The sequence below is a fragment of the Aotus nancymaae genome, unplaced genomic scaffold (assembly GCF_030222135.1).
Source record: "Aotus nancymaae isolate 86718 unplaced genomic scaffold, 86718_ANA_hifiasm-v0.15.2.pri h1tg000008l, whole genome shotgun sequence".
Classification (NCBI taxonomy): Eukaryota; Metazoa; Chordata; class Mammalia; order Primates; family Aotidae; genus Aotus; species Aotus nancymaae.
The window spans coordinates 34,874,252-34,886,886 of NW_026988419.1; positions in this window are offsets into that span (position 1 = coordinate 34,874,252).

Genomic DNA, 12,635 nt, shown 5'->3' on the forward strand with positions numbered 1-12,635 from the left:
GGGGCTCCAGCATCTAGTTAGCTAATTGTACTATGTATTGAAATAGGCAATATTCCACAAATAGAAATATATTTCACAAATAGAGTAATTTTTCTGGAACTCAAGTCTGGTTATGTTTTGTGCTTACTTAATATATTTCAATTAATTCAATATGAATTCAATATTTCCTGTCCTTTTCACTATAAAACCCAAGTTTGTGTTATACACATGGAATCATCTGAGTTTGTCTCATCTTCCCTAACCAGGCTCCTTTCCTATCTCTTCCCGACAAAGAACCTGGAGCTCCAGTCATAATGAGCAACCTAGTTTTCTTGACATGCTGCACGTTCTTGTGTCTTCATGCTTCAGCATTTACTCTTTCTTATGCCCAATATGTCCTTGACTCTCCTATGTGCTGCAACATCCTACTTATCTTTCAAGATGTAGCCTAAGTGTCACTCATTCTGTGGCACCCTACCTACCAGGCCCCAGGTGAGTTAGGTGCTCCTCTGTGTTCTCCTAGTCTCCTGAGCCAGCCTCTAGGAATAAGACAATCACATTTCAGCAACTAGATATGCCTTGGCTGTGGGCTTTGTCAGGTATGGAGTCTTACCCAATGTTGTACTCCCAGGGTCCAGGAATCACATGGTCATTGATAAATATAACTATTTCTTAAGGAACCAAATGCCTGAGACACATTTAACACACTATCTTCTAAGTCTAGCTATGCAATTCTTCCACCTGTATAAATAGACTGATAGCTGAACAGAGGGCATTTAGAAGCCCCAGTCTATACCTAGTCAAATACCTTCAGTACCTAGGCTCAGATGAACCTCACTACAAAATCACCAATGGAGGGGAATAAACTCTTTGGTAACTGCTCTATAGCTATTCTTTGTTTGACTTATTTTCAACTTATGTTGGTCTCTTAAAGGCATAGGCCCAGAACTTGAAAGGAAATCTCAACCTGGATGTACACCTGGATTTTAGCTGAATCCGTATTAGTGTGTTGGATAGCATCATGACCAGGCATAATGGTCTTTGGGAGTTGCTGGGGAAATAACACTGCCTGATAAGGGACATCACAGCTCGCTGAATGGGCGGAGATAGTCTGTACTTCACACCAGTGACCATAATACTTTTACTCTTTCTGGTTAACAGGATGGGACTCTTTGTTAATTATTCATCTGTTTCTTACCTGTAGCCCACTGCAGCACATTAACAGTAATATTGGTAAAACTTTGTTTGTTTCTTGCCTCTTGCTTTGCTTCATGGATATTCAGAAACATGGAAGATATTTTTGTAGAGAAAAAAAAATGTCATCAGGTTAATTACTTTATGGGTCTTGAGACCCTGAGACTAGCCACTGTACTTTGAAGCAAGATGTTTTCTTAATGAGGAACTTATTTTCAGTGTGTCAAAGTCGTAAAACTTAACACTGACCCCTCCCTATATTTTACACTGTCTCTGCGTTGTGCTTGCCTAAATATGTTGCCAGTAGATTTATATTCTAATAACTTGATTTTTAATTAGTGAGAAACCAAAGGAGTACTAGTTAAATGTCTCACAAAGCATTGCAGATGACTCTAAATGCCTTATGATATAAATACCTTGAGTAAAATGAAAACACAAGTAGCTTTGCATATATTTATATGTTTTGCCCTTTAAGTTTTGAGTTTAAAGGCTGAAAGCAGAGACAGTGGTAAAAGGAAGGCAGTTTCTTCTGAAGATCTATGCATTAAATTAGTTTGATTCAACTCAACACACACTTACCAGACACCTACTAAGTGCCAGGCATGTGAGGGGCAGAATGGAGAATACTGAGATGAATAATACAAAGGGCATGTTTCCCCAAATCTGTCCAAAATAAGGTATCTTCCAAGGGAAACCTTTTCTATTCCTTTGAGTGATCTCAGTAGATAGGTCAAACCAGAGATGATGTAACAATTCTGGGGTCTTACGCATTTCTTTGGAAATTGCCACAGGCATGATTTTCAAAATTATCTCCTGCAAGTTACTTTTTTTTCAGGCAAACGCTAAGTGAAAGTGAAACAACTCTACTCATTATAATTCACTTCTGGAAAGTAAACTTAAGGTGCTTTTTAAAAGTAAAATATTTTTTAAATTAAGTAAAATAGTTTTAAACATCTAAAATTATTTCAAAGTTAAATTGTCTAAATCGATAAAATAATTTATTCTCTGACATTTTCACTTTGGACTAAAATAGAATTTCTGGTTCATTTTAGTTCTGGACTAGAATAAAATTCCTAGTCAAGCATGTTCAAAAATCTTTCTTTTATGAGTGAAATAGGATTTTGTAAATTTGTTACTCAGAACTTCGCAATGGAATTGGTGTTCAGGACTAGAAAAAGTAGAGTAGTTCTTGTGTTTATATAAGCGCTTCATTCATTCATCCATCTGTTCTTACATCCAGCCACCCATGAATGCACTGAACACAAATTAGCTGGGCCCCTCTCTATTTCAGGCTCTGGATACTATACTTGTGTTTCCCGTTCTCTCAATGGACAGTACTGTTTTGTACTTTCTCCCTTCATTCATCATACAGTATCTTTTGCTTATTTGTTTGTTTGTCTTATAAATGCCAGCATATCAACTGTATTCTAATACACCTATGTTCTTTCCTTGAAGATGTATAAGCATCCTCCAGACTGATGTATCATTCCCCCCACCCCTGTCACCCCATCCTAGCTGTTGTCCAAATGGTAAAGCAATGATCAAGGTACAGCAATATCACAGAAAGCTGAAGGCCCTGAGTTGCTGTGCTTTGAATAGACAGCATTTCTGAGAGTCAGTCAATGGAAGAGAGATACATGGGTCACTGAACACTGAAGAAGACACCAGATCCACACTGCATGCATCTCATTGTCACTACTCCTCTGCCTTACTGGACAGTTTCTGTTTGTTCTCCATCATGTCTTTGATATCTGTATTAGTTTTCCTAGGGCTGCCATAACAAAGTACCACAATCTGGGTGACTTAAGACAATAGAAATTTATTCTCTTGCAATTCTGGCAACTGGAAGTTCAAAATCAAGATATCAGCAGGGTTACATTTCCTTTGAGACTCTGGGTAGAGTTCTTTCTTGCCTGTTCTAGAGTCTGGTGGCTCTGGCAATCCTTGACATTCCTTCGCTTGTAGACGGATCACTCTGATCTCTGCCTTCTCCCCTGTATCTGTGTCTGAATTTCCCTTTTCTCTTATAAAGACATCAGTCATTGCATTAGGGTCCACCCTAATCCCGTATGATCTCATCTGAACTTTATTATATCTGCAAGGATCCTGTTTCCAAATAAAGTCACATTCACGGGTTCCAAGTGGACATCAATTTGAGAGAAGGGATACAATTCAACCCAGTATATATCCAACTTCCTTTTTTTACTCCTTCAAGTTCAGGGGCTTGTTATTCCTTCTTCATTTTTTTAAACTTGTTCATGCAATTGTAACTTGTTTACACCATGTGAAATCCCTTTGTTAAAGTCTCTTCAAATTACCCAGTGTGCTAGTGTCATTTGCATCCTGTGGACTCCGACTGATACACCTGCCCTCCCACCTGCCTTTTTTTATTTTAACTTGCTTTCACTTACCACTTACAGCAGGAATGTTAAGAATAGAAAATTGAACCAGGAATGATTTGCCCTGGGGCCCCATAGCCTTTTGGGGAAAGACCATTTGGCCTGACTATGATCCTGCCTTTAATTTTCACTGAACTGAAAGTTTTTTGAATGCATGACACTGATAAAAAGAGCTCTGGAATAAAGAAAGCCAAAGGGGTAAGAAAGGAAATGGCAATCCACTGCTTTCATATAGCTATAGAGGAATATTTTAATAACCACGGGAAAGCAGGAAGTAGACAGAAATATTTTTTAAATGGGTATGCTGTTGCTAATATGGCCACAAAACTGTATTTTGTTTTGTTTTTCTTCTTCTACCTGTAATTTATATCAATGCATCTTTTAAATCCCAGAAAAAATCTTTCTGGTATTCTTATACTTCCGTTTAGGAATTTTGCATTTATTATAAGTGAAATTGGTTCACAGTTTTCATTTTTATGCCGTCATTTTCAGGCTTTGGGTGAGTTAGGCTAAATTTGAAAAATAAATTTGGAAGATTTTATTCTTTATTTACATTCTAAAACAGTTCAATTAGAACAGGGTTTAATTGTTCCATGAGTGTCTGTCTCCTGAAGATTTCAAATAATTTGCTGGTGAAACCATCTTGGCTTGACATGTTTTTGATAATTATGGATGAGCTTAGAAATTTATTCTATCTATAATGACTACTTTTTTATTACTTTGTCAATTTTAATTTATTAAAATTATTCATTGAGATTTAAAAATTAATAAAACCTTATGTAGAAAGTAGTTACAATTTTTAAATCTTTGTATTCTAATTATATCTTCCTACTTCTCTATAATAATAACAAAATATTAAAATTATTAGAGTAATAATACTATTTTCCAGGCACCATGCCATGCAGTGTACACACATTATATTCTTCAATCTTTACCGTGGCACTAAGAGCTAGATGCTATCAGTTTCCTGTTTTTGGATGAAAAAACTAAGGCATATATTACAATGGTTACATTTTTCTCCTTTGATGGACTAACATGTGAAGATGATAGCAGATCCCTCTATATTGAGACAGCCTTTCTGAAAGTCATATAAAGCATTATGGCAGTATTTCTTTCAATCCCACGCTGTCTAACCTCAGAAACCATCCTCCTAACTACCAACCTATGTGTATTTGACTTTTTTTTTCCTGTATTGGTCTCGTCAGTGGTTTGTCTATTATATACACAGAGAACCAGTTACCGGCTTTATTTAAAAACTCTACCTTTTCTATTTTTTTCAAAGTTTATTTATTAACATTTTGGTTTTTGTCCTTATACTTAGGATTAATTTTGCTATCTTTTTAGTTTCTTCAATTTAATTTATATTCTTTCTTATTTAATGATAAAAGTATTAAAAACTAAGGAATTTTCTCTGAGTATAACTTGTAAGAAATCTTACACATTGCTATATTAGGTTGAACCAATAAAATTGACAGTAGTTGACAGTTTTGAGATAACAAAAATGATAATTTCATATGGATCAACCTAATGCACAGTGTTATTGACAGAATTATTTTCTCAATATCCTGTAATTACAATATGATATGCCCTCTTGTTTCAAAGATTATTTCAAATGAGGGATTTAGGTGTTCTTAATGACTTAATTTTAACTAACATTTTTCTCAAATAAAACATTTTTAAATTCTAAAAATTTTAAAGAATTAAGAATTCTGAAACATAGCCCTAATGTTCTTTTTTTTACTAAAACAATTTTCCCTGATTCTAAGGTGACATTCATTACCCCTCACACCAACTCTCAACATACAGATCAGCCTTACTGCATTGTAACAGCCAAACTGACTCCATCCTTCTCCTGCTGGAGTCTGGCATGGATAAAGTCAATTCATCTTTTTTTTTTTTTTCTGTGCTATATCCAGAGACCCCTCAAAACCTGTCATGTTTCCTCTGTCTCCTCTTGCCAAACTTCGTCAAAGAGTACTCTACATTCATGCATCCCATTTCAACCTCTTCTAGTCCTCAATCTGCTATAACCTGGTTTCACTTCTATCTCCTCTCCCATATTCTCTTTTCTGCATCTCAATTGCTCCCCTTTTGGCTACCCAGACACCAGTCTCTGGCTCTTCTACCTCTCTGATCATTTCTCCCTCTTTTTATCAGCAACTATTGTTTTATCCATCTGCTGAATGCTAATATTCCTCAAGCTTCCACTTCTAGTTCCTTCTCTCTTTTTTCTCACAAACTTTTTGGGTAATCTTACACATTTACTTAGGAATTTATATTGCTAGAGCTAACTTCTTTCCTGAGTGTCAGACTCATTTTTCCAACTGCTTCAAGTTTATTGCAGAGCCATATAATAACATCATGGTTGGGACCACAGCTTCGAGTCACAGATACCTTGGATTTCATCATCCAAAAATGGTGATATTAATGCTGCCATACAGGGCTATTGTGATGTTAAATGAGATAATGTGTGTGAAGGACATATTATCTAATGCATAGGCTCTCTCTCTCTCTTCGTCTGTCTCTGTTTCCCTCTCTCTCTCTTTCCTACTTTTTTTTTCACTGCCTGTTGGATGTCTACCCCTATGTGCAGAATGAATTCATATTTTGCCCTTATACCTGTGCTTCTTCTATTTAACTGAAGAGCAATATCATATAACCAGCTAGAAACCTAGGAATTACCTTAAATCATTCCTCATATCCAGTTGGTGCACTTCCTGTCTGTCTTATTCCTTAATGTCTTCTGTGTGTACCAGATCCCCACTGCCTCTCAGGTGGTTTAATAGGTTTCCAGTATTCTACTATTAATAGCTTCCTCTTTCTTTCCCTTTCAACACATGCTCTACATTGCTGCCCAGATTACAATTCTCGGGCATAAATGGGAATGTGCTTTAAAGTTCCTTGCAAGCTCGCCTTTGCCTAGGCTTTCTCATGCACAGAAGGCCTTCAGCAACAAACCCTTAAGCAATCAGCAGGGTCAACTGCTTTATCAGTTGACTCATGATTGCAACAGAATTTATATATCTTTGAGTGTTTTGAAATTAAACAACTTTCTCCTTTATAGCTTCCAATGAACTTGTTACAATGCCTGACACATAATCACCTTCATCAACATTGTTATCGACCTCAGTCTGATGGTAAATGCTACTGTTATTGAGTGCTGCCTAAATATGTGCGTTGTGCTGTGTTATGTGCTTTACATGTTACCTCATTTAACACTTTATGCCAAACTTATGGAGTAAGTACCAATACCACCAAAACGAAGCACAGAGATGTTAAATAAATTGTATAAGGACTCACAGGTAGTACGCAGCAGAGCCATAATTTGAACCCAGGCAGTTCAACTGTAGAACTTGCCCTCTTAAACACTACTTTATTCACATAGGTGTATCAATAAATGTTTGTTGAGTAGGTGCATAGAAGCATCAAATTGAAAACAATGGATTTCTTTAAAAGTGCATAAAACAAACTAGGCAATGAGAATTAAAATGTTACTATTTAGCAGTACTTATTAAATGAGATTTTATTTATACTTATGTGCAAAACAACTCTGTAAATTCAAGAGAATACAACAGTTAACTTACGGTGTGCTTCTTCCTGAGATTAATTTATTTTTAAAATTTGTCATTCTAAAAATTATTGAAAATTTAATTATTAGACAGATTTCTTCTGTGGCCATTTCTCAAAGGTGAATGAGTTACACATTTTCTGAGGCATTTACAATGTCTGTTATAGTGGTGGTGGTCCAAAAAGAAGATGTTGAGATTAGCAACTTCCTGTTATAAAATTTTTATTTTTTGTCTCATCTTTTAATGTGTGTATTCTGTTGTTTCTCAAGCAGAAAGCTAATAAAGTTACTCAAGTAATATTTAAAAATTTACAGAGCTACCTTGTAAGTAAACTAGGCCAGCGATTGCTGCAGTGCAGTGTAAGCTCTGTTTCCTTCAGAGTATGGTGTTATTAGAAATCTAATAATTCCTAAATAACAGTCTTTGAAAACTTGCAGGAAGAGTAACTGGGGAGGTGAACTCAGTGGTCAAATTTTTGGATGATGTCTCAGTTAATTAGCTTTATCTGAGTTGGCTAAGTTTAAATGCGTCATTATCAGCAAGTCAGTCTTGCCTTTCCTCCTATTGTGACCCAGTTCTTATTAAACATGTGCATGTTTTCATATTCTCAGTATTAAAAATCATAAAATTAACATCTTATTTTTTTCTATTTCTAAGATTATTTTCACCTTTACTCCCAGTGTCCTTTTATTGATGGCAGTACTATAGAACAAAAGGGTCACTTTAATAGCCATATAACTTACAGCATTGTGTACCCGAGGATAAAAGGGCCTGGTGTGAAATAAGAACTTTATAAGGTAGGATTTGTTTTATGAAAAGCACTGCGCCTTGAGCAGAGTACAAAGATCAGTTATGATACATGCCTGACTGGCACCGTAAAGTTGTTCCCTCAATTGTCATTGACCAATTACTGGTTTATTATATTTTCTTTTTATTTTTATGACAGAGAATACAATTTTTCCCACAATCAGTCCTTGAGTACAAATACAATAGCAATTTGGGGAAAGGGAATAAAAGGAATCTTAGTTTTATCTCCACAAAGGGACCCATTGGGATTCACTTGTGCATGTAGTCATATTTCAATAGAGTATTCCAAAGATACCTTCTTATTGTAAATGGTTCTTTACAGAAAAAAGCAACTAAAGGGACACTTGATTTCCTTGACTGTATAGGAATATTACAATGCCTACGGATTTTATATGTGTATATGCAGAATAGATTTGCAGAGATGTAATAAAGTAGAACATGATATTGATTATATTCCAGATAACAGTCATTATTGTTGTCATTAGGAACATTGTCAGGTTCTTTTGTTAAAAAAAAATCTATTTTTATTAAAACTTTCCCCCCAAATTAGAGTTTTAGTATTTAAATCTAAGGGCTTTTGTTTTACCATTTGAACAAATAAACACATAATAATATATTTTTATGAGAGATGTACACTTTCTTTAATTTTTTTTAACATAACACCAGCATTTTTCCCAATGTTTTATTTTAACTCCATCCTAGGAAAGAGATAGCCCTTGCATGTTCATAGGTTACCCTGTTCTTAGGGAGCATGTGGCAACAAGGCAGCCCCACAGTGGTTCTCCACTCCCCTTTCCATCCCGTCAACACAGAAGGTGTGAGGCAGTGGAATATGAGTAACCATCAGGCAGAATTACTGCTTCCTTAGCACCACCATGTCTCAAATAAATATACAAATTCAATGTTTCTCCTTCTCAGCCTTTCTCCTGAGACTTCTTCAGGGGTGTCAACAGCAGCCCCAAGAAAAGTGGAAGGCTAAGTAGAACGGCTTAATAATACCTGTGATAAAAAAAGAAATAAATAAGTAGAAGACACACAGAGAGGCAGAGAGAGAGACAATATGGAAACAAAAAAAAAAAACAAAAACCTCTCCATGGTAAATATAAAAAATATATGTAAATAAATGTACTTTGTTATTTAGATTATTTTATTTTATTTTTTTATTTACAATGCAAATACCAGTACTCACAGTTGCGCTTTAAAAAATGAGTCTGTGTGATGCTTTTCTTTGTGATTCAGAGGATGTTCTAATGTGATATATAGTGCACTACCCCACCAAAATGGTCCTCACATCATTGCTTTGTGGAAATGTAATTTTATACTGTTAGAAAATTACTCATGAATATGATATGTGTGTGTATATTGAGGTGTAAAATAAAATAAATTTAAACAGTATTATGAAAATGAATATTTGATAATGTAGGGTATTAGTAGGGGTTAACAATAGTGGAGGGTAGGTCACGGAGCATTTACTATTTCCAAAGTAATACTTCAGTGGAATACATAGCATCAAAGTTTCCACTTAACAATAGATTGCCATCTGTTAAAAGATGTCATTTTCTTTCTTTTTAAATATGTCATATTTCTATATGATATTGTCTCTGAAGCCAGAAGCAGACTTTGAAACATTACACATGTATTGTAGAATATTCCCATTTTTTTCTAAGCTTGAGCCCAAACATGATAATAGGATTTGGCTTCTATAACATGATAGAAAAACAATATTTAAGTGCTAAAAAATTTGAAAGAACTTAAAACATGTTTTCATATAGTATATTTGTTTTCTTCTTATATTTGCCTGCATATCTGTTAAATGATAAACTCTAATGATGTGAAAGAAGATTTTATTTACATTTGTATCCTCCACCTTCCAAAAGCATTTTAGATAATTATTAAAATAATGCACTTTGACATCTGAAAATAACTTAGAACGTTTTTTTACTGAATACAATGCATAATATTTAATTATAACTTCTAGCACACAAATAAATTGGAAAATGATTTTAAGGACTTGAGAATAATATATTGTTGTAAAGCTTAATGCAAATAATATAAAAACAGGTTAGGGGGAGCTTCACTCTTTTGCATGTTATTTCTTCTAGAGAAGAGGATAAAATGTCCAAGGATGGAGAACCCCAGGTTTAGAAAACGTGGTCTCTGTACAATAACTCAGGGAAAAAGATTATTATTGGAAAACTAATGTCAAGTAGTTAAGTAGAAGGTTGGTTGTCACTGACTGGGCAAAATTTCTCATAGCTCAATAAGAAGTTAAGTATCAAACATCGACTGTTTCAGTATTTACATTTCTATTGCATAGAATGACATGCTGCAGCTTGAGAACAAATGATTGCTGTATTTTTGTCATTGTTGGGACGTTAGAAATATTAAGGGTCAAGAGGGACTCTATTCTAAGTTCTGTTTCCTTTCCTAAGCCTTCGGTTCTGATTTTAATTTTCTTCAGCTTGCCTCTGAGACGCTGAAAAACTACAAGATCTTGTTCACAAGCGTGTTCAGAATCTTTCTTTTAAACTCACCCCAGCTTTATTTTTTTAAGTGACTTAATCAAAGGTAATTCGAGTTCACATTTTTGTATCAATGGTTGTATTTAAAGAGGTCTTATCTGATTTCCATCACCAATTACAGGCTTGCGTTTCTTGTTTATATCCATCTAAAAGCTGACAAGGGCCTGGTTTGGTTTTGATAGGAAGTCAAGCCTTCATCTCATGTCAAAAGTCCCTAAAGCACATTTGTTCTGGTAAAATTATATCTCTGGAATGATGGGTTCTAATACGAAATGAGGATGTGGTGGCATGGGGTGGTCCCTGCCACTTTGTTTGAAAAATAAATTGTGAAACCTCAGTAGTAAATATTTGCCTGAGAGAACACAGTGGGAGGGAAATTACAGTGCTGGGGAATATTGCCATTAAGAGGACTGAAGTCAGAGGTTAACGTAACAGGAGTTGGTCTAGTCAAAAAGGTCACCGTGGTTGGCCCACTCAGCAGAGAGCTCCTAGATGACTTTTAACTATTTTTGGCAAGATAAACATCATATGTCGCTGCCTTTGGGAGCAAAGAACAAAGGTCGAAGACCCAGGGGGATTAATTTCTTTAAAAGAGATATAATATTTAACTTGGCTGCCCTCAAAAGCCTTGGGTTTTCTGGCTTGCTTTCCTTAGCAATGGAATTCCAGGTTTTGTTTTAAACAAATAGAGTGTCTTTTTAGAAGTCAAGATGTGGACACTAAACCTAATGCTACAAGAAATGGCAGATTTTAAGTTGAATTTTAGATTCCAACTTATTTCAGAGATATGGTGGTCTGAATCATTCTGTGCTGTGAACCACCTCCCCACCACCCCTGGCATCCTCTGCACCTCTCTTTAGTTCTTACAGTGCCTTGGACACACTGGCACCTGCTCTTCCCACTCTGGGCTATATCTGTTAGCTGTCTGTTTCATCCAAATGAACTCTGAGATTCCTGTGCTTCTCTTAGTTTACATTACGAATTATTGATCATTTGGTTCAGATAGTTATTCTGGAGCCAAATTGCCTTTGCTTCTTCTATGCTGGGTAAAATTAGATGAGTTTTTTGTTCTCACTATGCTTCAGCTTCCTTGAACTTAAGTAGCAGTAATGATAGCACCAAACTCATAGGTTTGATATAATGACAAAGTGAGTTAAATTGAAACACAATCCCTTATTCACAATACTCAAATCCAAAATGTTCTGGATATTGGAAAATTTTCCATAAATTTGTAGCAAACTCATTTGGTAAAACCTGGCCTGAACTACTGTGAAGCTGTTTGTAGACTTTATCCCATTTGGTGTGACTATTCATATGTTTCAGTGCAGAAAAGTTAATATATTGCATTATGGCGTGTTGCTCCAAACCCATTTAGCTTGTTGTATATTCCACAAGCATCTTAAAAATTTTGAATTCTAAATCATATCTGACTCCAAAAGTTTCAGATAAAGATTTTTGCTTAGTGGCACACAGAAAGCAATCAAAACCTGTAATCTATAATTACTATTTGTATTCTAACACCTGAAGCAATACCTGGCACGAAGCAGGTACTCAATAAATCCTAGTGCTGTTTTTTAAACAAATGCTCATTGATCACTTATGGTGTTCTTTACACCCAGCCTGACTCTTTACACCAAGGCTTGGTGAAGCCAAGGTGCTCTTCCAAGGTCACACATTCAGTAGGTGGGGGGGTAAGAATTAAAAAAACGGGCAGATTGACTTCAAACTGTATGCACAGCACCAGTTCACGAATTGCTAGCACTGAAGCATACAATCCACATTTCCTAGAACAAAGTGATGGTGCTGCTTGGATGGAATCTGAATGCAGTGTGTCCAATGGCATTTTTAAGTTTTGTGCTTTCTGCTGAATTTTATGTTGACATTAGTGAAATCAGGGGCAGAACAAAATAGCATCTCGAAAGAAAGATTGGTGACATATTACATATGTGTGTGTATGCACGCTTTCATCTGCTCATGTCACCCAGTAATGCTACTGCACAATTAAGATGTATGGAGATGAAATAATAAAGGCGTGTGCTGTACAGCTTTTCTGTTGTTTTCTTTCTGTGAATCACTTCTATATCCTGGGTCAGTAAATATTTGAATAGTAAAGATATTTAGCATTTGTCCTTTCACTTAATCATTATGTCAAATATCTATAACAC